The following is a 27,901-nucleotide window of genomic DNA, read 5'->3' on the forward strand; positions in this document are numbered from 1 at the left end:
GTCTGTAGGATCTGTAGCGGTCGCCATTGTTGCTATCCTCACCAGTTACCCACCGGCGCACAGCTTGACATCAGCGTGGCGCTGATTGGCTAATCGCTAGACCCGCCCCCACCCCCGGCGTTCATTGGTCCGTCCATCGTTTGGACGAGATAAATTGCAAATTCATTGCAGTATGCGAGACCAGAGATGCAAGCCTACTTAGTTGAGTGGACGGGGTCTATGGTGTGGAACCAGGCTACTCAATACCAGCAGTCAGTACTGGTATCTTTAAAGGAATATTTCACCACAAAATGATAATTTGTTTATCAATAACTCACCCAATGGTACGCTGAATTTGTAAATCAAACTTTTTTTCGCATGCCTACCCGGGAACAGAGTCTAAAACCAACCTTGATGAATTGGAGTAAAAGGGGGGCCTGTTTAACAACATCAAAACTGCATTGTCGCTATAATGTGACTTAACCACATAGGGGCCGCACACATGCCACGTCTTTTATCAGCTGGAAAACGTGAGGTTAGGCACTGGGTGCTAGTCTTGTGCTGCTTTTGTGCCAGCTCTCAAGAGCGCTGCGGCAGGTTGTGTCTGAGGTTGCTAAGCAACCTTATAAAGCACCATATCATAGCCTATTTACCTGAAACCCTGAGTGCAGAGCTGATCTTCTTCCAGGTGCTGTTTGTGTGTAGGCCTGTTGTCCGTGGAACAGATGTAAAGCTCTGGCAGCCCTGCACTAAATGACCAACTTCTTCTCCATATTTATCACAGACTGATATTTACAGAGGAAGGGCTGTGATTGGTTGGTGACATGACATGCAGTGCACACTGATGTGTTCCAAAGTTGAACTCAATTTATCTCAGGGAGCAGCTGCACTGTTTTTGCAAAAAAGTTTTAAATAGTAATGTTTTAGTGAAAATGTATGTGTTTAGGAAGTACTGACTGATGGACTGGATAAATGAGGCCTATATTATACTGCATGAGTTGTGTGAGAGTTTTTAAGTGGATATTTGACATAGTTTTGCTGTTGCTAACCTCACCCCCTTTTTCTCCAGTTTCTTTAGAATTTCGCCTTATTGGATTTCTTCACCATGGAGGCATGCAAGGTAAATGTTTTCTTCACGAATTCTACGTAACACAGGCTTAGTAGCTGATGTACAATTGATCATTTTGTGGGTGAAGTATACCTTTAAACGACAACACCAGTGTTCCATGAACATGATGTTTCCCCAGCTTTCCTTTTTGTTGGCTAAACTTAACTTTAACCAGTTTTTGGAAGGCACTGTCCAGTGACCTTTTTTAAAATTTGGTATGAGGAAATGTTGGATATTTGAATTTGTAATATCTGCCTCATGTATTTTAGAGAGGTTAGTGTGAAATGTCAAAATTATTCAACTGATTATAATAATGGATTCCTGGCATGTGTTAGGAGTAATAGAGTACATACACACAACCTCTGAAAATGATTTAAGTTCTCAGGCTGCATAGGCTATTTCTGTATGAACTGGGGTCCAAGAGAGGGGTAACCGAGCCTGACCCAAACCTGTGAGGTTAATGTAAGCTAGGCTATACTTGAAAATTTACCCAGTGTGTTGCATTCATATGTTGTCATGTGACGAACAAACCCCAGTGCTAAACAAGAAGTAGTCCAACACAGACAGTCGGACCATCCTTTTTATTTATTTTTACACCATATTCTCAACTAAAAGAACTGGATGCACCATGCTGAGTAGGCCAAACCTGGCCCGAACCAGGACATCAAACCCTCACCTATGGTCATGAACTCTGGGTAGTGACTGGAAAAATGAGATCGTAGCTACAAGCGGTTGAAATGAGTTTCCTCCGTGGGGTGGCTGGGCTCAACCTTAGAGATAGGGTAAGGAGATCGGACATCCGGATGGAGCTCGGAGTAGAGCCGCTGCTCCTTGGGGTCGAAAGAAGTCAGTTGAGGTGCTTCGGGCATCTGATCAGGATGCCTTCTGGGTGCCTCCTGTTCAAGGTGTTCCAGGCATGTATCACTGGTAGGAGGCCCCGGGGCAGACCCAGAACACGCTGGAGGGATTACATATCTCATCTGGCCTAGGAACACCTTGGGGTCCCCGAGGAGGAGCTGGAAAGTGTTGCTGGGGAGCTTTGCTTGGCCTGCTGCCCCCGAGATGGATGGATGTCCGAACCTGGCCTGGCTTGTTGGGTTCCAATGGGTCCCATGGGGCTCGGGTCAGGTATCGATGCTGTACCGCAGAGCACACCCATTGGTGATGCTGGGCGTGGACAGAGGTGAAACAGACTTGAATGTTTCAACCAAAGAGGATAGTGTAGTGCTGCTTTCCAGCCTGGTGTTAAGTCCCTGTGTTACTTTGCTGTGGTGTTTAAACCCTCAAACCACATGTACTAAAAATACAGATGTAGCTGCTGTTTCGCCTCCAGTGGTGATGATTTGCATGTTTCCATAAAGGATTGCTCTGCCATTTAAGAAAAATAAAACTTTGCTACTGAAGAAACCCTTTCAGAATTCACCTATTAAATTTGCCTTGTCACAAAGAATACTTTTACATATAACCTAGTCTATATTGCCATGAAGCGGTTGAAGTTGTTCAAGAACAGTTGGTGTTTACATAGTTTCACCCTTCTCATCAGCTGTTTTCCCCCAAAACTGTATGAGGAAATATGAAAACAGAAAGAGGCTGTCCTTGACTGTTGCACAGTTTGTTCTTGAAGCAACACATCACCATGGTTTCCCATGCAAAGCATCAGTTAAATTAAATATGCGCACACAGTGAGGGGGCTTACGGCTCTCCTATGATACATTTAGGCCTACACAGTGGAGAATTTTAGCCTTTCCAAAGTCTCCCGAAATGAAATTGAAATCATCATCATGTGAAAGTCTCAGGATTTTAGTTACATAGCATCGCATTCAAAGTGCTGTGGTGCTTTTTAATTAAAAAAGGTTAAAGGTCCAGTTTGTAGGATTTAGGAGGGAACACTGGCAGAAATGCAATATAATGTCCATGATTGTCACCTTAAAATAAGCCATTTCTATCTACATTTGTAGCAGGTCCTCTTCTATGAGTCCACCGTGTTGTTTTACAGATGCCCAGAATGGACAAACCAAACACTGGCTCGAGACAATTTTTATGTTAATTTTTTGTATCTTGTTCATGTTAAGTTTAAGTGACTCATCCATATGTACACACAGTACAAGTACAGTAATTAAACATCACGCTACGCCTTTTGCTAGATTCACTTGCAGTCATCCTTTACATAAAGAAGTACCTGTGAAATCTGCTAGTTTCAGAAAAAGGACTAAAGCAAACATTAAATGTGAAACAGGCTTTGACAGGTGTGCCATCTAAGAAACTGTAAAATAACTTTGTAATTTTCCTGAAAGCAAATCCGAACAAAGTTTTACTGTAAAAAAAAAAAAAAAAGAAGAAAGAAAGAAAGAAAGAAAGAAAGAAAGAAAACAGTGTGCATCTCATAGCTTCTTAAGAGAGAGACATCAAAACAACTGTCAACTGCAAAAAAATAATTATGGTTATTTAAAAGGTAGAGAATGATTCACGACATTTTCTAAACAAAAAAAAAAGTCTCTCTGAGTTTGACAGGGCTGAGGACATTAAAGTAAAGTAGCTTTAAATACTAGAGTACCAAAATACAGGCTGTTGTGACTTTTCTCATTTAAAGAAAAAAAAAAAAGATCCAAAACATTTCTGACAGTCGTTGGCCTAAACTCAACTGAATTAAACAGTAGTACACTCAGCCCAGGCTATATACTTCCAAAGATGATTTCATGACAGATTACAGTCAAATAAGCGTGATGCAGAGCTCCCTGTGACTCGCTATTTTTAACTTTTTTATTCTCGTGCCGGAAGGAACATTTTAATATGCTAATACATGTTTTTCCTCCTTAATGGCACCAGCTCTTTGAAACAGTTGCATCCACTTTAACAGCAGCTTTATGGCTAGAGTCGCAGAGTGAAAATGGAGCCAAGTGTGCCCTACATCCGTCTGTGTTTGTTCATAAAGCTGGGCAGGATAAAGACAATGCTGGGATCCACCAGCCGCACAGTGCTCGCTGGTAATGTTGTAGGTGTAAATGGAGTCATGCTCTGTTGAAAGAGTAAGGCTTGTGTGCACGCTCCCCTCATCCATCATATTTGAGGCTGTATGTGTCTGTCTATGTGGGCAGGGAGAGACGGAGGATGCTCTCCAGCCGGGCCCAGGAGATGGGCTGAAGGGAGGATGACAGATGACGGATGAGGTGCCGTCATGGTTTCCTAAGAGCTCAGTAAGATCTGTCTTCTGGCGGCACGTCTAAATTATTACCTCAGCTTTGCAGGCATTTGTAGCGCTCAGCCCTTCTCGTGTTATTCCAGCGAGGCTGCGGACCTTTGAGTTTTGTGAGCTCATGAATTAGTTTTTTATTATTCACCTTCTGTGGGAAGTTAGATAATCATCGGCACACCTCTTGCTGTTTGAATTAACAAGTGCCTGTTGGTTTTCTAGAGGCTGGGATGATAGTAATGTCTGGAGTGTTTAATATCTAGTAGGCGATGTTAATTCAAAATGCTAACGTCAAAGCAAAGTCGCTATGTAAAGCTTCCTATCAGGAAGCTTTACATAGCGTCCCTTTTCACCAGAAAGGTGAAATGAAATCTCAGATCTGACAGTCATCTATATTTCATCCCCACTCTGACTGCTGTAGAATATGCAAGCCTGTGCGTTTCATGATTAAACGACCAATTGCCAAGTTGCATAGCAATATGGACTTAGTATGTGAGGAATGAATATGCGAAACAAATTTACTTTCCGAGTGTGTCGACATGCTCCTGGAGCAGCTGGTCTCAAGCGATCACTGCTATTATAAAACACTTGACACAAACAAGCCCTAATGATGAATCCTGCCGCATGCTCATTAATTCAGGAGTTAAAAAACATGCGGGCAGGGAGCAGATCACACTCCAGATCTTGCTGTGAGCTTGGATAGCGAGGGCCCCGTCCCTCTGTGTTTGACTGTGGCCCTAGAAAGCATAACTGGCAGGGAGGCTCACAGAAACGTGAACTAGACGCACGTCTCTGCCAGACACTGTGGGCTAGTGCTGAGTGCTCCAGCATGCCAAGTTGGTGTGGCGGAAAGTAGGGCAAACAATGCAATCCAAAATACAACAAAGTGGACATTTTCTTTTGAGCAGAAATTACACAAATATAAAGTGTCTAGAGGATTTGCATATATTTGCAAATGAAATAGCAACAAGAAGTCATTGTGATAGCGAGTGCAGCTTCTCTGCAGTCCCTTGGCACATTTGTGGTTTTGCAAGCTACAAACAATCTGGAATCACATCGCAAAACTGCAAATATCAGCCACGATCTGTGTGTGACAGGGTTCTGATTGTGCATGTCACTTTGGGGTGAGTAAGGCGTGTATTTCTAATAGTGTACATTGAAGTGTTTTTTCGCACATAACACTCAGAGATGGGGAGGATGTGATTAGTTTACTTTCTATACAATTAAATCATTTGTAGGAGATGAGACATAATGTGTGAGAGACTGAGCTTTTCCTTCCTATAATTAAAGGTGTAATACAGAGATGTTCCTCAGCCTTACACTCCTTTGTACTGGACCTCTGCTCTGCCCGGCTGTCTTAGTCATCTCTATTGTGACAGTGTTGCTTTAGTATTTCCATTAATTACCCATCCTGAGGTTGAGACAGGCTAAAGAAGATGCCACGCTCAAACGCTTCTGTTGTCTCATAGCACATGTTTTTCCTTAAGAATCTTTTGTGCAGCATTCTTGTCAGCAAACATGATTTTCTTTCTATTAATTATTAAAGGGACACTCCTTAATTGATGTCTAGAATTCCAGTTTGCTTTTGAAACTGTTGGTTACTGCTTTGTTTCAATAATAAGAGCATGTGTCCTGTTCTCCTCATCCCCACAAACCAGAGGGATAGCTTGTACAAAAATGCATGTGGCTCTTTCTTAAACCAGTCTGCCTTAATCCAGAAGATATACTATATTAATCCTCGAGGGGAATTTTTTTTCCTTCTCTTGTCATATACACACAGACCTGAGGTACTCACACATGCACAAACAGGACCTGCACATGCATTAAAGGGAAATTTCGGTTTATTTCAACCTGTCTCCTATCGTCCTAAATTTGTTTCAAGTGACTAGTGACATAAAAATAATAGTTAGCATGTTAGCCGTTAGCCTAGATACAGCCGGGGCGCATAGTAGCATCAGACCTGTTAAAATGTAAGTGAACGGGCAACCTTCAAGTGCAAAGTTAGTCCACTAAACATTTCTATATGTTCTCTGACAAATGTCAGAGAACATATAGAAAACGACATGTAAACGTGTTGTCTTACCTTACCGGTGTGCTGCCATGTTTGTTTATCCCTCTAGCTCTGCTTTCCAAAGTGCGGCCGAAGTATCGCGAGAACAAGCAGCGATCTCATACCGTGCCTGAAATCTTGCGAGAACAAACAGCAACAGCTGGAATGCAGAACTGGACAGTAGCCTGAAAAGTTCATTCATTTATTTTATGAAAGATTTATAGAATAATGGCTGACTTTTTGCCAGACTTCGACTTTGTGGAGGAGGAATTTGATTTTGCAGAGTTTGATGGCCACCCTTATTTATTTGAGCCAGAATACACTGACGAAGAGCTTTGAAATTGAAGAATGGAGGAGGAGAGAGAGAGAGAGAGGTGCAACAGGTAGAGGACGAGAGAGGAGGAATGGCTGCTGCAAGGCTGCGTAGCTCTGGAGATTGGTGGTGTACCTGTGAATGCTGTGCCCCAGTGCCCACAGAAGAGGAATGCCTCTGTTGCAAGGAATGGGAGCGGTAAGGTAAGACAACACGTTTACATGTCGTTTTCTATATGTTCTCTGACATTTATCCTAACAATATGAGGCGGTCTTTGTGGAAAAAAAGCTTGTTTAGTGGACTAACTTTGCACTTGAAGGTTGCCCGTTCACTTACGTTTTAACAGGTCTGACACTATGGCTGTATCTAGGCTAACGGCTAACATGCTAACTATTATTTCTATGTCACTAGTCACTTGAAACAAATTTAGGACGATAGGAGACAGGTTGAAATAAACCGAAATTTCCCTTTAAATCAGGAGATGTCAGAGTGAGGGAGTGCCCCGTGTCCAGGAGGTGAACTGGTGCCTTGCCTTGGTCTATACAGGGACTTGGACCTGGCGACCCTCTGGTTCCTAACCCAAGTACCCAGAAATTCACAGAAATTTGTGAAACGACTACGACCTCTAACTGCATTACCTGCTGGTAACACGTCGTGTGTTAACCCTTTCAGAACCCAATTATGTTCCAAACACACACACAGAAAAATAATGTTGTAATGGTGGATTTCTACTCTAAATGCACTCAAAATCATAAGAAAACGCAAATTATTTATTAATTATGTATTATTTTTCTGTCCAAATGGATGGAGGATGTTAATGAAGAAACAACCTTATAGTAAAATGACAGTTAATGGTCCTGATAGACCTTTTTTTCAGCCAGAAACACAAGTTTATTTATTTTTTTAACTCCTATCAATGAATAAAGTGATGCTTTAAAACATGTTACATATATATATTGTATTGTATTTGTCATCACAACTCAAAATGCCCCCAATTACTAAAGTATGTATTTTAACAATATGATCAATAGACTGTAACATGCCTTGCGCTTACTCATTGCCTCACAGTCAAGGGGGCTTGGCTCTATTGCAGTCCACTTTAGATGATGTAGAACACCGTGACTGGTTTATCAGATAAGTCTGGGCACTTTGGTGGAGTCAGATGACAGTAAACATAGACCTAGACGTCCTACAAATGTTATGTCTGATGGAATAGACGGGTTTTTTTAAATGGTTAAATTACATGGTGCCGACGCGGTTGGGTTTAGGCACCAAAATGACTAGGTTAGGTTTGGAAAAAGACCGTGTTTTTGCTTTAAAACACTACATTTGTTATGTCATTTTGACGCATTAGGTGCCACCACCATGTAATCATGGTCATGTCACATCTTTTTGTGAGATCAAGCTGCTCAAACCAGTGCTGTTACACTCACACCTGAGGAAGATCCACAATAAAGCTGCAGTGTAATCAATGAGTAGTCATAAGAAGCCATTTAGTTTAATACACAGTGGTGTAAAACAGAGAAAAACAGTAGATCTTAATACATCATCATCATTAATCATTAATTAACTGTACCTTAACTGTTAACACAACAATGACATATTATTACCTTTACAAAATTGGCAGCTGTGCTGTTGCCTGGTTGCACATCCAGCAGACATGGAGCAGCACTGGCAACAAATATCTGGCTTTGAAGCTGCTAAATACTCCACTGTGTTCACATGCTAACTGCTAACGTTGTCTGTCATTCATCTGGTGCTGGGCAGATAGCTTACCGTGGATTTAAAAAGACCTGTTTCACTGAAAAAAACAGCTGCCTGCTGCTGCTGCTGGAAATTGGTTTTATGAGGGCAGTGAGAGTGAACCTAAACAGTAAAGTTGTGGGCCATAAAAGCAAAACAATTAGCCTAAAGAGCTGAGAGGAACTGCAGAGTCAAGTGATAACTCTTGTGGGTTTATAACTACAAGCGTAGGGCTTCACATTAAAGGTCTATTTTTAATATGAAAATATTGATTATTGCAGCTTTACACAATTTATATAAATTAGAAGAACTGCTCTCAATCAATAACCTGAACACTTATTGACCGATCGACGACTCGTTTCAGCGCCATTAGGAGAGAAATTATAAATGAAAAGGTTTGCTGTGGGATGCACTTGGCAATGTGCTGGAAACATCCATCACCTTGGATACTGATAGATGCTTTGCTTGCCCAGCTGTTGTGTTTTATTATGTACTGCCTCTCTGTAAATGCATAACATGACTAAAACAATAGGGATGTACTGCTCTGTTCCAGTCCCCACTTACAGGCTTAGCTAATCCCTCTGGCAAAACAAAGGCAGAGCTGATAGGGTGCTGTGGCTGAAATGAGACTGAACCAGTGTCACCAGTGGTCAAGTCTAAAAGAACAGATGGTCGTAAGGATAAATACTTAAACCTCAAGATGGACATCAGATTACATACACTGTAATAAGCTGTAACCAATGAAGTTTGATAATACTCACCTTGAAAGGATTCAGTCTCAAGATTCACTTTTGACTGCCTAATTTGCCTCATGATGCTGCTCTGCTGAGGCGACAACTCCATGGCAACGGCACCACTGAGTTCAATTCCAGCTTAGTTATGAGTTTTGGATAAAGTGAACAAAATGTTATTGCAGACGAGCTCAAAAACACCTCTTTTCTCTTGTGCTGATGACGGAAACGCCTTTGTGATATAAAAATATTTTTCTTTTGTCGCTCTGCTGTTTGTTTTCACAGTCTCCCAGTGAATTTCCCTTTGAATCACAGTATTATTAATAGGACTCCACAAGCATCAATTAGCAACAACAAGGCACCAGCAGAGGGCATCAAAAAATCATCATGTTGCCAGCCAACTGTTTGTAGGGCACCTCCAACAGCTACATTTAACAGGAGTCCAAGGATGCAGCGGGAACGAGCAGGGAAAGAAAAAAAAAAAAAAAGGCGAAAGCTGTGGGACAGCCGCATGCTTATGGGATCTACATATGACAGCTAAGCTGGGCTAACGTACTGCTGTCATGTTGTGCTGCAGAACAGCAGTGAAGCTGTCAGCTCGCTCAAACCTTAAAGTACCAGCCGTGCACAACTGGACACCACCGGCTGCCTTAACAGCTCTGACTTCAGAAGCAATCACAGTCCGCCCCCTGTAAACTGTTTTAGATGAGCAGTTGTTAAATCACTCACACTGCAGCTCTTTCCTGTGATTACATGCTAGGATAAACCATTTTACCTTTGAGGTTCATAGTCAGACTCATGTAATAATGTAGTCATCCAATCATTTCACCGGAGAGAACAGCCTCCATTCCTCAAATGTCAGATAAACAAGGTTCTGCTTTGATAATAAAATATGTGTAAAACAGTCTATCATCCCACATCTACTTGGCTTGCGGTTCATTTAATCCAGATGTGGCGGTAACTAGATTAGGAGCGAGTCTGCCAGATCTCCACTGGATGTATCCAATCACGTTATGTATGAAACACACTGCAGAAATATGAAATATTTCGACTGTGATAGCAGAGATGTGCGGCGGCGGCAGCTGCATGGGCGCTCTGTCTTGTGGCTGCTTCTCGAAGCAGGGACGTGTGCCAAGAAGGAACTAAGTCCCTTGCAAATCCATTCACTGGGAATGGTTGTCATCCCTCCAATCCATTCAAATTTGATTTGGCAAAAAGTAGTTTGCATGACAGAACCTTGAGCTCCAATTGGGGGAGGTGATGAGGGGGAGGTGAATGACGCACATGCCCAGAAGGCTGAATGAGTCAGGAGGAGGATTCCCAGGGTTCAAACAATAGGTTGATAAATCCAGTACCTCATTCTGAAATGGCAGTTTGGATATATGCAAATAGATTTACTCATACAGTGTACAGTAGATTAATGGGCGGTGCCTCATGGCAAGGGGGTCCCCGGGTTCGATCCCTCCAGCTGTCTGTTTCTTTGTGCAGCTTCTCTGTTCTCCCTGTGTCTGCAGGGATGCTCTGCTTCCTGGTTGCATGTTTACCTGTCAACCCTGCCTCTAACAGGTGCATAGATAATGGATGGACTGAGAGGCTGATAGAAAAACAAATTTATTGGCGTAACAAACAACTAGTTTCATTACTGGTTAATATATCTGTCATTTTTCTAGGGGACTGCATTCTTGGTTTTGTCCAACCAAAAGTCTAAAGCCCAAAGATACATTTAAATTACAAATGTAAAATGAGAAAAGCAGCTTTTTCAAACATTTAAGAAGCTGGAAGAAACTAATCTTTTTGCATTCCTTTTCAACAAATAACTTACATTTCTGCCTGACTAATCAAGTAATCACATTTTAGCACTTTGAATCTTCTATAATTCATATTTTTTTAATTAAAAAATGGATCAAATGAATGTGTTTGTGAAAGGTGTTGCCGGTAGTGACACAGAGAATTATCACTAAACTCTGCAGCTCCACTCAGCTCTGCAGAGCATTTCAGCAATTTTCTGCTCATTGTTTTGTTTCTATGGCTCTCCGATTTACAGTTTTGGTTCACTCTCTCTCATCAGCATCAGTTCCAGATGCAGCAGGCAGCTGCTGTGTGTTGGAAAGCTGTAAGAATAAATAAATAAATAAATAAATAAATGAAAATACTGTTTGTTCTCTTCCAAGCACCAAAGCACTAGTCTGACTCAGTAGACTGTGGGTATGAACCTGCCATTGGCTGGTTATTTCAGCTGGCATTCTCCTCCCCCTCATGCTATCTGCTTGCTACCATTTTGCAAGGGCACCTGAGGCCCCCAGGAGCGCTGCTTACAACATTGGTTCCAGTTGTTCCCAGTGGTCATTGGCGGTATTGCAGTGAAAAAATCCCCTCCGACCCAAAAAGCATTTTTCTCATAGACCACCACTGTAAAAGAGACATTTGTAAAACTGTTATCAGGGCATCTAGAACTACCAACAAGGTCAATTATGACTCTTTCTATTATGAATTTTTGATCCATGGAGGTTTTGCACTTGTATATGTACACTTTTTATTATATTGCTTTGTGGTTTGCTTATTAATCTTTGTTTTACTTACTACACAGATCTGTCTGTCTCCTCTTACCGATACATACTTACATATTGCTTTGTGTTGTTTTTTTCTACTGAGGCCTTCTGTTTGCACTTTACCTCTGCTGCTCTAACGCTGCAGATTTCCCCGTTGTGGGGCGAATAAAGGATTATTTTATCTTATCTTATCTTAAAACTTTCCTCAAGCCAAGAAAATCCATGACACCATCACAACATAAAGTCAATGAGCCAAGCAAGAATTTGCAGGCGAGGCCAGCGTGGAGAACACTGCTGAGCATATTCAGTGGGCCACATACTCTGAAAGTAAGCTTGGGAGCTAGAAGCTTATTTTGGCATATGCACCTGGCATTGGCACCAGGTGCAACCTTGGGGTCCAGTATTTAGTTTTTAATGTGCACCTTTGCTGCACCCTGGGCTTAGTGCTGCCCAAGACAGCTGTGATTTGTTTAAGGCCCTGACACACCAAGCCAACAGTCGGCCGTCGACCAAAGTCGGGCTGTCGGTGAGCGTCTGTTGGTCTAGTTTTTGCGGTGTGTCCTACACCGTCGGCACTTTGGCGTCGGCGGCTTCTTGCCCAATTGAGCATGTTGAATCGGCAGCGGAGCTTGTAGGTGAAAGAGATCACTCTGATTCACTGTTCAGGTTTTATTTCCTCGCCCCTGTAGCAAGAGAATCTGCGTGTAGTGAAACCGGGGCTAACCAGTGCTTCCTCATCAGGCTCCACTTCACTCAGCTGTTTCTTCCCACTTTAACCTGAGTAACAACCCGGGGCTAGCTGGGAGCGGCTAGCAGAGCGTTAGCCTCAACTTGACCAGAGTGAAGCACAGCCAGTTAGCCTCCGCTAGTCTCTGAGCTAGCTCTCCGTTTGGATCCAACCGTGGCACCAAGCCCTGGTTTGTTATTCCGGTTAAAGTGGGATGAAGCAGTGGGTTTATCGAGCAGCTGAGTGAAGTGGAGCCTGTGGATGAAACACCGGGACCATCTGGATGTAATAGTCCGTGGAGGTGCTGCGGTGCTGGGCTGCACAGATAGGAAACCCCTCGGCTATTAGGATGTACCACTCTCTCACTCTGCTCTCTCTCACGCAGGCGCAGAACGTACGTGCCACTTGGCCGTCGGATGTAGTCCATGTAGTGTGTTCTGTTTTTTAAAACTTGACACATTTCTATGTCACTTTTGGTCCATTCAGAATGGAACCGCGACCCACTGTTGGAATGCGACCCACCAGTCAGGAGCCACTGCTATATAGTATGCCAGTAGGAAGATTTAGTATGTCCTAATACATAGTATGTCAAATGCAGTATGCTAAAAATACCAGGATGTTCTAGTGCATCCGGTCCGATTTTGCACTATGCAAGCCAGCATTTTCTTCTGTCTGTTCTGACCCACAGTCCTCTGCAAAGCGGACGATACGTCACACCGACTGAGCCACAAACAGATGACAGCTTATTGACAGCTGTTTGACAGCTCATTGACAATGGTCAGAAGTTGCAATGAAGCATGACAGCATGTTCAAGTAACTGACGACCAGTTGAATAGTAATTACAGGAATATTAATTGTTGAGGTAAACAAAAATAATCATTAATACTACAAACAACAAAAGGACATACAAGTAACTTAAAAAAACAATGAGATGAGATGTAATTTCACTGTCACAAATATAATATGTTAGAATCTACAATCTGTGCAGTTATATCTTTAAAGTTAAACTACATACATTGCAAAGTAACAACAGCAGAGCTCTCTGGGTTGATCTTTGTCTCTGGTGAACTTGGTAAGTGGCATTCATCTCCAGGGTAATGGGTATAAAAGCAAGAGGGTCAAAGTTCAGAGCATAATGTTATGAGAAAGTAGTGTGTAGTGATTCTGTGCATCCTGCATGCAAAGGTACAGACTTTTTAAGGGCAGCTGCAGCACCTACTAAAAGTAAAAAGAAGAAGTATGTGATTTGCACCTATAATGTTAGCAGCTAGCTGGTGAACATGGTGATGCATTTAGCAGCTAAAGAGCCAGATTCTCAGGAGTCACCAAAGACTGAGTAAAGAAGAGAGTCAGTCCTGGACATGTATTCATCAAATGGCCAGAAAGACGATTCCAAATGAAAGATGTCACCCTGTTTCTGCTTGCTTAGCTAATGCAGGTTTAAGCTAAATGTTAAAATGCTAAATGTGGTGCATGATGGACCGAAGCCTTTTACAGATAGCCTATCCTGCATTTTTGACCCCATGCTGTTGCAAATATCCTCCCTTGCACACTCAGTCACAGAGAACATTGAATCGCAACAACTGTAAATTGGCCAGAATTAATAGCTTTTAGATGCTAACGAGGACGACAGAGTGAGAACACTGTGATTGTGTTACTCACAACCCCCTCAGTGCCCAGATACCCTGTGTCTGCAATCCGCATAATTTGATTATACGGACAAAGCATACTGTATAACACACACACACACACACACACACACACATAACCGTTAACTGACTCTCTTGGATGTGCTGAAGCTATGTTAGATAAAGTTACAGTCTGGAGGCTCGGACATACTTTCCTTTCCAAATGAATACCAATTCATCAACACAGAGTACAGCATTTTATTTTGCTTTCTAACAAGATATAGAAAGGTCCAGAATATTACAAGGATTTGGCCCCTTCTTTGACTTGGAAACCAAGATAAAAGTCAACAAGAAGTGGTTGAATAATGCATAACACTGTCTTTGAATGTACAATCAAGCATGCTGATTAAGTCTATCACGGGTAAGATACGCTATCAGGTTCCCATGTGGTTTCACATATGAATGTTGCCAAGAATTCAAATTTTAGTTTGCTGTTGAATATCCAGTGAAAATGTGCTCAAGGACATCATGTTTTATTTCTCTTTGGACATATGACTGATTATGGAGTGTTTAGAGACAGGTTAGCAATGGTTACGGGGAACTCGGGAAGTCCATGAGCTGTCAGTTTGGCGGGAGCATTTCTCATAGTGTTTTTTAAAGGTCCTTTGTGTTGGAAGATGCATAATAGTATTTCTATGTGCTATCACTCCTTTTGTCATCCCTCCATTATTTCAACACATAGAGCCAGTATAAGAGGGTAACCTTCACAGAATATTATGAAGGCATATCATTGTAAAGCTCAGACTATAATCTACCAGTCTCATGACCCTGATACTGGGGACAACAGAATTTGACAATTGACCCCCAATGCTGTGTTCACACGCCTATTTTCATGTCACGATACTCGCACGAGTTTGAGCGCTAGAATATTTTGTGTTGACTTGCTGTATACGTGCTTGAAGTTGCTGAATCGATAAATGAACTTCCACGTCCTTGGAGAATCTCAATGCTGATTGGCTATCGCAACTCTCGTGAAAAAGCATATGACGCAAAATCGTGCTATTTGCTTCATTTGCATATTTCGTGTCGCATTATCACGTCCAACACGCTGCCCAGTGAGAATTTGCATCTGTTCACATTGACTTTAAATGTAATTCACCCACACAGATTGTTTTATTCATTCCCGATGTAAACAACAACAAAACACTGCAACAGGGAAAACTCTGAATGCCTCTGCAAATGCCCTTATAACAAAGTTCATATTGGTCTGATGTACCTTTAGATAGCACATTATAAAGAGCACAAAACAGCTTTAAAGTGAAATATTCCATGAATAACAACAACAAAAACATTTCGTAGCTGAACAAACTTAACTTTGTGCATTTGGTTTTGATAGAATATTCAGAACTTTGTACTGAATTCTGTTCAGGGCAGCAGTAAATAACTTTCTAAGCAGCAGAAAAACAAAATAACACAAAGCCTCAAAACTTTTTTAAATGACGTAACCCTCTGCCAGGTTAATCCATTATTTTAAACGTTCCCACTCTTACCCATTGTCAGTTGTCTACAAGTTCACTTTCATTTGATAGTAATCATGTCTTGTTAATATTTATATATGTCTATCTTTGCAACAGGTATTGTCTGCACTGTTGGCTCTCATATTATCATTTGATCTATGTGCAGTGTGTAATGAGTTAATGCTTTGCTTAATTTCTGTTCTTTTATGATGCCCATTGACGTTCATCTCTGTGTTTTATTCTTCATAGTAAAGTAAATGACCTCATTTTAGAGAGGTATTATGAGGTTAATATTATTATTAAAATGCTATTATTATTAACAGCAGCTTCAGTAATATTTTTAAATAAAGATGCTATGAGGCGCCATTTGCAGCTTCTACACTAATCAGTTTTTTGAGGATTACGGTTCAACATTCTTATCATATAACTCTTAATAGAAATGGACTCAATTCAGGACTAATGAAAGACTCAAGATTTGCATGTTTCACATTTTCACACTAATACCATGTAAAATGTCAGCGGGGCTACTCATATGCATATTAGTACATTAGTGACTGTAGTACTGACTACACTTACATGGCACACAAAGGATCTGAGAGGATGCTTCACACAATTTTATGATTGTAATCCATTTAATCTTTGTCAGGTTAGACATCTTTTTCACTGTGCCTTGGTGCTTTCAAGGACAATCCAACATTGTGACTGCCTATAGGGGCTCCTCATAAAGTGACCTATAGAGTTTATGACTTATATTTAACAGCAGCTATTTTAACCCAGGCCTTAACATGATATCGTTGAAATTATAGAGTATTCACAGATGTGTTTCTTTAAAGCACTGTCTGCTTCGACTTCCATCAGCATCAGTGTTTGAGACTGTTCTCCTCCAAAATGTAACCACAATAGGTTGTTTGTACAAGCAGCTTATAGAGTGCTGCAGGAATGGGTCCTTAAACTGCACTCCCAGTTCCCATGTCTCAAAATCAATGTTTTTTTTAAATGGGTTTTGGTGAAATGCCTGAAACAAGGTCTCTGGTTAACACAAGCTCAAGAAACTTTGTTTTATGCTCATAAAATTTGATGCTTTTAGGCATCTTAAAAAAGGTGGTCGCTAGCAAGTGGCTAAATGACACTTCAGATCATCATCATGCTGAACACAACTTTGCAGCCTTGTTCTGGTGGTGATGTTAAGTCATGCAGCCATGGTTTAGTTCATTCATTACCTAATGTTAGCTTTTTACTTCTGGTGATTGCATATATTCCTCAAAAATCATTTAAGTTTATCTTGCAACATCATATCATAAACTTTAGTTTCCCGCAGAGCTTATTTTCTGTAACTATCTAAAATCCAGTGGGAAAGTCCCATTGGCTTTTTGACAAGGGAACCAAGGCAACACCAACTTCCACGTTGGGCCACAAGAAAATGTCATCCCTGCAGCACTCTATTACAAACCATGTTTATGTTTCTTGTTGGGTAGTAAACTCTAGTGGTCACCTCTTGTCAGGTGAAGTCGTATAAACAAGCCTCCAGGAACAGCACCGGCCTTTGAGGCCAATGTGACATAGTGGCCAACCGTGGAATTACAGCTTCCGGACCCAAAAAGACTTTTCCCATAGACTTACATTATGAAAGAGACATCTGTGAATCAGTAGATACTTTTTCTGAGTGTCATAACCTCCCTGAAATAACTTGTTTCACTGTAATGTTGTGTTCACACCAAACGTACTCGTACTCGTCTGCGAATTATTGCGTCACGTTACTTGTGCGATTTTGAACGCTAGAATATTTTGTGTTGACTTGCTTTATGTGCCTGAATATCTCGCGTTATATGCATGTGAAAATGCTGAATCAATGGATGAACTTCTGCTGGCATGTCCTCAACGTCACACGTCTCCAGAGGATCTCAGTGCGGAATCGCTATCGCATCACAAATTGGTTGCTGAAGTTCAGAGTTTTCAACTATGCGAATAAGCTTATGACAAAATCGCACTACTTGCTTCATTTGCGCCACTTGATTTGCGTCATTCGCACCGTGCTAACAACACCAAAGGTGTATCTAGTTGTCATTATACATCCATGAGTACAAAGAGTGACAAAGTCTGCATAGAGACGAGGTCAAAGTGGATGGATGGGTCAAACAAACACAGGACTTTCACCCAGGAGGCTGCTGTTTGTGTCCCGTGTAAAACCAAACGTCGTAGTAATCTTTTTTTTCTAATCAAGTAGTTTTGTTGACAAAATCTAACAAATTAGTTTTGCTTCACCTGCGACCTTTAAGCATAACTGTCATACACGAGCTATTCTGTTGTTAGGTATGAGGACGTGTCGACCTGCTGCCACCTGTAGGGGGCTTATTTAGGAAACATTTGTGTGGGTTGTATTCAAGGGTGGGAACAAACAACCCATGCGGTCATATAGGTTTGAGGACTTGTTGCAACACATTATTTAGCAGCATTTCTTTGTAGGAATTAGTATTGCAGACTTAGATTCAGACTGAAATTTATTGCCTGTTCTGAAGTCTGCAGGATAAACATAATTTAAGACTCGGGTCGTTCAGGGCCTGCTTGTCACTTGGAAATTAGGATTTAGAGGAATTATTATCAATCAATAATAAGTCTGGCTCCTAATCTGTGCCTCACTCCCTACTCCTCCTGTATGTTCAGCGTCTCGCTCTTAGAGAAAGGAGAGATATCTTGCATGTAATTAAAATGAAAGGCAGACAGGCGTACACATTTGCACATAAAAGGTAATATTAATTCAGAGTTTTTATTGATGATCTTTCTTGTCCAATCCATCTGTTTGAGGATCTGTTCAGAGCCCTCGGGGAAAAAGGCCTCCGCTGAGGAGAAAACCAAAGCTCGAGTCAAAGCTGTGTTCTCAAAGCCAAAGTTATAATGAACTCCACGTGTTTGAAGTCAGACATGCAGGCATCCCCTTAAAGAATACTAAACTCAAATATGAAATGCAGCTGTATCAATGCAGTCAGCTGATAAAGTATTCATAAATAGGTGGTTATTGTTAATTGATCATCACAGCAATTTTAATGGAGCTATTTTTTGAGCTTCTCCGTCAGTATGCTGTATCAAAATTTAACGTGCACTGATGCTGGATTCATGACAAGACATCTTACATCCAGTTTCACTGCACAGTTTCATAAACAAGTTGACAGGAACCCTCACTAAATGCTGTCTGTGAAATAAGTATTATTTGTAATTGGGGAAATATTAAAGCCTTCTTCACTTAAGCGGATACAAAATACTACAAATTCTTCATTTGCAGCATTCAGTGTGCATCTTTTATATAACATTAGCATAAAGTGTCCATTATCCATTTTACAGTTGGTTGGCTGTCCTGATAAAATATTACAGTATGCTATACTGAAAAACACACTCCCGACAATTTATGCAAAACCTACTTTCCCTGCATGTTGAAATACTATACTGTTGACTAACATAGTGCATGACTAAATATCCCCCAAAACAACTGGATTTCCATTAAATTAGCTGTGGATAATAATGGTACCCAGGAGGAATCTGAATGTTTCAGTACCCAGTGATGTATCCCCCCCCCCCCCAAAAATATATCAACTCTGCACGCATGATTTCTCATAACCTAATTGTAGATTGGATGCCAGATATCCACGAAAATTACTGACAACATTTATGACCCCAAGAGGATAAAACTCTTTTGATTTTAATGACATGTGTCCTTTCCTCTAGATAATATGTGAATTAGGGGCAGAGGGAAAAAATATTGTGATAGCTGGAGTTAAAAATACAACAAAAGTAAAATGAATGCACAAATGCCTCGTATTGAATTGTTCCTTCCACCTTACCACAAAGCACAAGCACATGGATGGATGAAATGTTTTACATTAAATTGCCAGTCATTTTCTTTCGCTACCATCAATTTTCAACAATTCAGTAAAACAGAAAAACAACGAAACATTCTAATTTAAATGTACTAAAAATCTATTTTTGTGATCTGTAGGGTTTTTTTCCCCAAACAGGACAAGACAACACATAAGATACATCTTATGACAATGTAGACAGGACACATGAAGTACAAACAAGGTTACACAATTAAATAGCTGAGCAGTGGACAACATTCAGACTGAGACCGACAAAAATAAATTTCAAATTAATAGCAAATAAATATGTTGGTAAACATTGCACATGTAGAAAATACTGACAGATGAATAGGTTATTGAGTGTCACGTGTCACAGGTTGAGATGATCCTGAGCAATCTGAGCCAGTATCATACATACAGAGGTCTCAGGGTCGTTTAATGAAGAAGATTTAATTTACTCTCTTAATGTAATATTTCTCCACCTGGTTAGTGAGTCTAAAAGAGAGACTGTCATGGGGTGCCACAGTACCCAGCTGAGAGAACCACAACCCTGACCGGTAGTATGGAGATCGCCTTCTATGAGCTTCTCCCCAGTATAACGGATGTCTGGACCCAATCTGCCTGCAGGGAGAGCTTTTAGAAGGAGCGGATCAAACAGAACCAACAGGCTTGGGCAGAAATGGGATGTCTAATTTAAGGATCAGTTTGATATTCATGTATATGGCTGACCAGAGTGTTTGTCTAATAGGACAGGACCACAACATGTGGAGGAGTGTGCCAATGCTACTCCCACAACTCCAGCTATAGAGTGCTCCAGGAATGAGTCCTAAAACCTGGAAATGAGTTAGCATTTTAGCACTCCCGGTTCCCTCATATTGAAATCAATGGGGTTTTTTTGAATGGGGTTCTGGTTAGATGGCAGAAATAAGGTCTATGGTTATCACAACCTTAAAAGATTTTCACATTTTGCTCTATGATACAAAATATGTCAGTAAATACTAGAGATGGGCATCAATTTCCGATTATCGATGATTGATTGTTAAAGGAGCTATATGTCAGAAATCTAAAGCAAATAGTCATAAAATCCTCCTAATATGTCACAGAGACTAAGGAATAATGTTCATATAACATACTGATCTCACCGACAACAATAGTACAGCCAGAATATTCACATTTAAAAAAATGTTTTTACACTCCGCAAATCATGTTTATGTTTTGAATTTGTGTTTTGGCCTGTTGCACCACCCACCGCCGTCTACCAGTCACGCAGTCAGTAAAGTCTCAGCATCAGTTACGACTGAGCTACAGCAGCACGGCAAGCAGCATTAGCAGTGTCTCAGTACATAGCATTAGCAGCCGGCTCCTCATGAGCTGTATCCCGGCAGCAGCGTTAGCAGCAGAGAAGCCGGACTTGCTCGAACGGTCCGCTGGAAAACTGAAGATCAACGACGCAGCGACGCAGCCCTGCCATGGCAGCCGCCCGTGGGCAAACAAATCAGTCTCCAGCGTGCCACTGTCCAGCAACCTTGAATCTGTAGGGGAGGGGGGGCGGACACGACTCGCGGCAGTATTTTGAATTTGAGTGCAGTAACCGTTTTGGTCACATTCTTACATACAGCGCCTTTAAGGATTTTGATCAATCACAAATAATTTTGCTCGATAGTCGCAGTGTTTCCCCTACAATGCTACAGGCCCGGCAAGCCGCCGTGCCTATGAGACCCCCCGCCGGACCTATGCCAGGCAAAAAATCATAAACAGACAGAGGCTCTCATCGCTCTCCAAAGCCTCGGGTGCTTCCCTTGAGGCCTCTGAAAACACCATGCCATTGGAAAAAGGAGGTTTCACTGAAAACTGAAGCCTGTAACCCCTGGCTGGCAACGGTTGTAAACACCCAGGGGTGAACTGCACATGCACGCCATTCTTCCTCTTTGGCCTGGGGGGTTGAAGCTCAAAACTGGGGCAGCTGCGCTCTCTCTGCACTGCACTGTTTTCTCTCTTTTGAAATACTCGCTTATTAATTAATCGATAATTGATTGTTAATTTTTTTGATGGTCGAATAATGAATTTTGATCATTTGCCAATCCCTAGTAAATACCCAACTCTTGAATTCTGAAGCTTTTTTGTGTCTTGAAAAGGCAGCAGCTGACAAGTTGCTGAAGAGACTACAGAATGTCATCATGCTGAACACCGCTTTACGGCCTTGTTGTGGTAGGGATGTTAAGACATGTGACCATGGTGTAGTTCGATTTAGCTTTTTACTTCTGGCAGTTGAATTTCAGTATCATAAAAGTGTTGTTCATTTGTGGAGATTGTCTTGAACATAACATGTAAGTATCAGAAATGTCTGTTTGCCACAGAGCTTATTTTCTGCAATAATTGTGGTGGCCTAGAAATATTTGACCCTGAAGGTCAGGTTGGAAGTCTTTGTGGCTGATGACGCGAATGTATCTCATCCATCTCACGGTCAATCTCTTCAACGGCTTGTAAAATCTGTCTTCTTTTTTAAGACGTTCTCTTCGGGCGTTTACAATTGTCTTTGCTAATAATGCCTGTCGTCTTTTCCGTGCAGATTGCATGGTTTTATATGCGATGTCGTAAAACACAAAGAACAACAGAACAACTTGAGCGTCCTCCATCCTGGTGTATTGTGTCGCACAAGTGACGGTGCAGGCTTGTCAGTCGCCATTTCTAGCGTCATCATGCTTGTTTGGCCTTCAGCTTCTTTTTACTGCCACCTACTGGACTGGAGGTGTAGTGCAGTTTCTTTTACCATACGTCTGATGACGTCCCCCATACATCATCAGCCTGATTTGAGTACATTTTCTGGAACTTTGAGGTGCGGTGGAAACGCAACCCACACAGATTACCAGGAATTCTTTTACCCAGGTAAATAAATTCCTGGGAATAAATGTTCCTGGAAGTGTTGGTGGGAAAGGAGCTATGTCAACTAAATTGAGTAACCTTGAATGGAAAAATCCCATTGGCTTTTTGACAAGGGAACCAGACTGACGCTAACTTTGCGTCGGCCTACAGAAAAACGTCATCCCTGGAGCACTCTATTTGGGCTGTCCCTTGAAAGGACAGTGCACCCAAAAAGCGAAAATACATATTTTTCCTCCTCCTGTAGTGTTGTTTATCAGTCTAGATTGTTTTGGTGTGAGCTGCCGAGTGTTGGAGATATCGGCTGTAGAGATGTCTGCCTTCTCTTGAATATGGTGGAACCAGGGTCATGATTTCTGGAAAGAGACATCACTGTTGAGTTTTTCAAATGTATTATGTTGGTGCTTTGATCACTGCAAGCCAATTGCCATCTAGTTCCATTACACTGGAGAGAAGATGGACATCTCTACGGCTGATATCTCCGACACTCGGCACTCACACCAAAACAATCTAGACTGATAAATAGCACTATAGGTAAGAGGAAAATGTGATTTTTTTTATTTGGGGGTAAACCGTCCCCTTAATTCCCCCTGTGTAACCCTGAGGGGAACCAGTATACCCTGGCCATTATTTTAAACTGGACTCACCTCGTTCTAAGTTTTCTTACAGTTCATGTTGTTCCATTCTCCCTGTGTGGATGAGAGGTTGAGTTCAGTCTCCCAGGCTGACTTCAGATCAGAGTCCTCACTACTGGATTTTTTTTAAGCAACAGGGAGTAATATTTTGAGGCCTGTACCAAACATCTTAACTACATAAGGGAGAACATCAGAACTTGGTGGAATTGTTGTAGTGGAACCGAAGGTTTCAGATAGGAGATGTCTAATTTGAAGATATCTCAAACTGCTGTTGAGGGAGGCTGAACTGCTGTGCCAATTCTGTGAATGATTTCAGTGTGCAGCCATCATATAATCCGCCGGTGCAAGAATACCTTTTTCCACCCACTGCTTGCAAAGGAATATTTTATTTTACTATAAAAAATATGGGATTCAACCAGGCACCTGCTGAGAAAGTCAAGTAGGGATTGAATTAAGCTTGATTTAAACTGTTAACCCAATACATTAAAAACATTTATGATTATTTACAGTGATTATTACCAGCTACATTACAGAGCAGTATTTTTTTTTCTTTAGCATTGCTCACTTTGGCACATCATCTGGTAAATATAATGGCAATGTGTACAATTTCATATTAATATTAATGCTCAGGAGTTTTAGTTAATGGTGACTGAAACCTACATAGACAACAGATTTAGCAGGAATATTGTGCATGTGCACACATTTCCCTCTGCAATCACCATTAATTCATTTATTTTTAGACCTGCTTGTGGCATAGCTCTAAGGATGGCAATGCGTGCTGGCTGGTTAGTCCAGCACTGTGACCCAGAGTGAAATATCTTGGCAACTATCAGATGGTTCGCAATAACATTTAATACACTCATTAGCTTATTAAACCTACTGTAGAATCCAACAAGTATTCACATAAAAGAGAACAGATGACTATTTAAAGGTGCTGTATTCGATATTCAGAGCAATAACAGAGCAGCAAACCATTATTTGCTATGTAAAAAAATAGTGGAGTGATGGCTTCCTGTGTGTGTGTGTGTGTGTGTGTGTGTGTGTGTGTGTGTGTGTGTGTGTGTTTTAATACAAGCCTCTCTGCAATTTATTGTGGTAAACCAGTGTGGTTGTATGTGCATGTTAGTGCATGTGAGTATCCCACTGGCTGGCTCATCGCTGCCTTTTTGCACTGTGCCCGTATGGTGTTTACCAGAGGAGTAGACTCAGGTCACGTGACTTCACACTCCACAAATTCGACGACTTTTGACTCAACTTGCCAAAATCAAAAAAGACTTTCAATTTGACTTGGACTTTAACACCAATGACTCATGACTCCACTTGGATTTGAGCCTCTTCACTTGAAAATACTTGACACCATCCTCCATGCCTAGAGACAAAAAAGTATGTTATTTAAAAAGTGTGCCACAAATCAGTTTATTTTATCAACTGACATCAACTCTATTCAATCCCAGCAAGTCAACACTTAATTCCCCAGATCCACTTTGTTGGAAGCGATTCCACAGCATGGAGTCGAGTTGGAGGAGAGAACCATGAAAAAGTAACATTACATTACTAAATGCTTGTTGGAAAAATGATGCCCAAGTGTACAAAAAAACAACTTTCAGTTAGTTTTAATTTTTTCTTTTTTTTTGTAGATTTAATATGTTTTTACTCTATTGTTAAAATGGCATCACATTTGGTGAAAAGCGCATCATCAATGTTTAGGAGTGAGGACTCACCTGTCTTAACTTGGGACTTGACTTGGGACTTGTCACTCTTGACTTGAGATTTAACTCAGGACTCACCTGCCTCAACTTGGAACTTAAAGGGAAATTTCGGTTTATTTCAACCTGTCTCCTATCGTCCTAAATTTGTTTCAAGTGACTAGTGACATAAAAATAATAGTTAGCATGTTAGCCGTTAGCCTAGATACAGCTGGGGCGCATAGTAGCGTCAGACCTGTTAAAACGTAAGTGAACGGGCAACCTTCAAGTGCAAAGTTAGTCCACTAAACAAGCTTTTTTTCCACAAAGACCACCTCATATCGTTAGGATAAATGTCAGAGAACATATAGAAAACGACATGTAAACGTGTTGTCTTACCTTACCGGTGTGCTGCCATGTTTGTTTACCATTTAGCTCTGCTTTCCAAAGCATGGCCGAAATATCGCGAGAACAAGCAGCGATCTCATACCGTGCCTGAAATCTCGCGAGCTCTAGATAAAGCCCAGCTGGATACTACTCCAGGTGGAGGTGTCTCGTCCTCGGTCACATCCAGACCTTGAAAATAAGGCTGCAACCGGTCCCATTCCTTGCAACAGAGGCATTCCTCTTCTGTGGGCACTGGGGCACAGCATTCACAGGTACACCACCAATCTCCAGAGCTACGCAGCCTTGCAGCAGCCATTCCTCCTCTCTCATCTTCTACATGTTGCACCTCTCTCTCTCTCTCCTCCTCCGTTCTTCAATTTCACGAAGCTCTTCGTCAGTGTATTCTGGCTCAAATAAATAAGGGCGGCCATCAAACTCTGCAAAATCAAATTCCTCCTCCACAAAGTCGAAGTCTGGCAAAAAGTCAGCCATTATTCTATAAATCTTTCATAAAATAAATGAATGAACTTTTCAGGCTACTGTCCGGGTCTGCCTTCCAGCTGTTGCTGTTTGTTCTCGCGATATTTCAAGCACGGTATGAGATCGCTGCTTGTTCTCGCGATATTTCGGCCACACTTTGGAAAGCAGAGCTAGATGGTAAACAAACATGGCAGCACACCGGTAAGGTAAGACAACACGTTTACATGTCTTTTCTATATGTTCTCTGACATTTATCCTAATGATATGAGGCGGTCTTTGTGGAAAAAAGCTTGTTTAGTGGACTAACTTTGCACTTGAAGGTTGCCCGTTCACTTACGTTTTAACAGGTCTGACGCTACTATGCGCCCCGGCTGTATCTAGGCTAACGGCTAACATGCTAACTATTATTTTTATGTCACTAGTCACTTGAAACAAATTTAGGACGATAGGAGACAGGTTGAAATAAACCGAAATTTCCCTTTAAGTGCAAAGACTCAAGACTTGCTCGTGACTTGCAAAACAATGACTTGATTCCACCTCTGGTAAGTTTACGGCCAAAATTAGGACGCTGTTGTTGCGCAAGTGTAGCACCCACCCTCTGGTTCCTGCCTGCTTAACACCATTAGCTCAGTCAGCACTGTTGCCATTGTTTAGTGCCGTTAGCTGCTAGCTGCCCGCTCAGCCACCTCCATGTTGAGACCCGTGTCCAGACAACTCATACGCTCTAAATTTTGCATAGAGCCCCTTTAAGCTCTTTGTTCTGCATGTAGAATCATACATTAAAAAGCTCGGACTTGTGAACGTACCACTTCAAAAGTAAGAGTCACTCTTTAAAGTGTTCTTTATCTATGTGATATTCATGCAGTTTAAAAAAGAATGGCACAACAGGCACTTTGGGCTTTTTGACGGCTGACTTAAAACTGCATCTATCTATAATTTAGACAGAAATAATTTGATTTTGGGGTGCAAACAGAGGTTTTCTAGGGAAGTGGATTGAGGTTCTTTACATCTCTATCAGCAAAGTCAGAGCAGGCAAGAAAACAAAGTGAGGCCTGGGTGAAAGGATTAAGGGAAGAAGAGGGCCCAGAGCAAAGTGCTGCTGCTGGTCTGATAAGTTTGCTGAGGAGGCTGATTCACATTGGAATTTGGCAGACATCAAACCATTACTGCTTGCAGAGGACATAAGCAAAAGTAGACGATTCATTTTTCTTAAACTGTAGCTAGAAACCTGTAGAAGCACAAACTGTGGCAAGAGCCCCTTTTGTTTGTGTAGCTACAACTCACATCAGCCACAGCCACTTAGCTTGATTTATATGGTTTACTGAGCTTATTTAGCCAGCTATCTAAGTTAGATTACGTGGCATGTGGCTCAGTAAATTAAACCTGATAGAGGGGCTAAAGTCTCAGTGCCAACCTGAACCAGCAGCAGCAGCTCTTTGCCTTAAGTCCTCATTTTGTTTTGTTTTGCAACCTGGTGGCTAACAGAAATTAATCCTCTTTTGTCAGTGCACTTTAATTAGTACAATCAGTAATTCATAAGTGCTTGATGTGTGTGTGCACTAGGTGAATACTGAATGACAATTAATGTTTCCAGCAGCAACAAACAGCTGCAGTTAGTTAGGAGACATTGTGTTAATCCATAGTCTTTTGTCTATAGAGTGTATATATATATTTTATAATTACTTTTATAGCCTGGGCCGCTGTATTTATGGGTGTACATTCATTGGAGCTATAGCTAGCTACCCAAATGTGACCTATGATTTTACTTGCAAATAAGAGCATCCATCAGTATTCATGTTTTTAATCTTTGATGATCATTAGTAAAACATAAATGCAGTGTTTTCACGTCGGTTAATTAATCCACTGCTCTGGACTTGTGTTTGGCTGTTCCTCCAAATTCATTTTTCAGCTCCAATTACAGGCAGGGAACTCTCACAAGTTGATTAACAACCTGGAAAACTGACATACCAATTTACTGAATCACCCGAAACCCAACCTATTCAGTTGGAGACCCTCAGGCTAAATCCAGCCCTGAAGCAACCTCCGAGTGGCCCAGCATACATACACCTGAAATATAGCAAAATCTGTGGAATAGATAACGAGTGAGGCATCTGTCTTCTGTCTCACATCTGTTTGACGTGTGTAATAGGCCGTACGATCAGGCAGGATGTAGGCTCAGGATCAGGTAGTGACACCGCCAATCATATCTCTCACAAATCAATGTTTGGTCGCGTGCCGCAGTTCCCACCACGCTCAGTAGCTTTTCAGAACATCCAGGCTGCAGTCAAATACCGAAAAGATTACATCTTGTTTATTTTCCTAAATACTTCCTTGAGCTTGATGGAAAATGTCATGAAGTTAGGTGTGTGGGTGTGTGTGGGAGACGGAAGGAGGGGGATACTGATACTGATCCTAAGAGAATGTGTTATTAGTACAGTAATTGCACTTGTT

The 27,901-nt window shown here is 41.4% G+C and overlaps 1 long non-coding RNA gene across 5 annotated transcripts in view; it reads left to right on the plus strand.

Moving 5' to 3' along the window:
- Positions 1-27,901, plus strand: part of LOC125879995 (uncharacterized) — a 248,571-nt gene that overhangs the window by 202,895 nt on the left and 17,775 nt on the right. For all 5 annotated transcript variants that reach the window (XR_007448001.1, XR_007448005.1, XR_007448003.1 and 2 more), the window contains exon 5: positions 1,049-1,099. This is a non-coding gene — a long non-coding RNA (uncharacterized LOC125879995). The remainder of the gene's footprint in view (positions 1-1,048; positions 1,100-27,901) is intronic.

The sequence above is a fragment of the Epinephelus fuscoguttatus genome, linkage group LG2 (genome assembly GCF_011397635.1).
Source record: "Epinephelus fuscoguttatus linkage group LG2, E.fuscoguttatus.final_Chr_v1".
Classification (NCBI taxonomy): Eukaryota; Metazoa; Chordata; class Actinopteri; order Perciformes; family Serranidae; genus Epinephelus; species Epinephelus fuscoguttatus.